Consider the following 1,095-nt stretch of genomic DNA (forward strand, 5'->3'; position numbering starts at 1 on the left):
TGTGTGTGTGTGTGTGTCTGTGTGTGTGTGTGTGTGTGTGTGTGTGTGTGTGGGTGGGTGGGTGGATGGGTAGTGTGATGCCTTAAGGGGCTTGACACACAAAAACTGCACGCACACAAATACATTTACAGCTTTTATTAGTCATTTTGTGTAATCATTATAATCAGACTTAATTGCAATGATCTCAACTGGTTACAGAACTTAGATACAATCACTGTGTGTGTGTCTGTGTGTGTGTTTGAAAGGATGAATCTGACACTAGATTAATGATGAGGTGTGACCTCATTAACGTGGAAAGCACTTCCTGTACAACACACACACACACACACACAGTCTTTCTCCAGCTTCATGTTAAACTATCTATGCTGAGATGTGTGTTATCCAGTGTTGTGTGTGTGTGTGTGTGTGTGTGTGTGTTGGGGCTCTTGGGTGGTAATGTAGTGTATCAGTGAGGAAGCTGATGTTATTTCTGGACAAATGAGCGGAGTGTTGGCAGCATGTGTATGTGTAATTCGTTTATTATGGCGTTCTACAGAATACTGCTGTACGATGGCTGATCATCAAAACAAACACAACCACAGTGACCGCCACACACACACACACGCACGCACGGCTCTCACACGCTATTCTATTTCAAATGTAAATATACTCAGAGTTCATCTCACTGTTTAATGATGATGCCGAGCAAACATTCTAGACACTCATTCACGCATATAAATGCATATAAACTAAATGAACTATATTATCAAACATTATCCATATTGCAGTTGTATAGATTTGTGTGTGAAAGATATACTTTTTGTTGTTTGTATTATATTTGGTTGTGTAACTTTCTACATTTAACTTCAGTGGCTATTTTTGTAATATTTTGATCAGTTTTGAGTTACTTTCTTAGATTTTTTGTTAAATTTCTTTAACTATATGTAACTTGCCTAATAAGGCAAGTGATAAACCAAAATTAGAGTATTATATTATATATTCTATAACTAATGTTTACTACTTGCAATGATTATTTATTTATATATATATATATATATATATATTGTATATTTATGCAATTGTTTGTTTGTTTGCTTCTGCTTGCCAAGTCATGCA

Source organism: Sinocyclocheilus grahami, unplaced genomic scaffold, assembly GCF_001515645.1.
Source record: "Sinocyclocheilus grahami isolate Dianchi unplaced genomic scaffold, SAMN03320097.WGS_v1.1 scaffold292.1, whole genome shotgun sequence".
In the NCBI taxonomy this organism is placed as follows: Eukaryota; Metazoa; Chordata; class Actinopteri; order Cypriniformes; family Cyprinidae; genus Sinocyclocheilus; species Sinocyclocheilus grahami.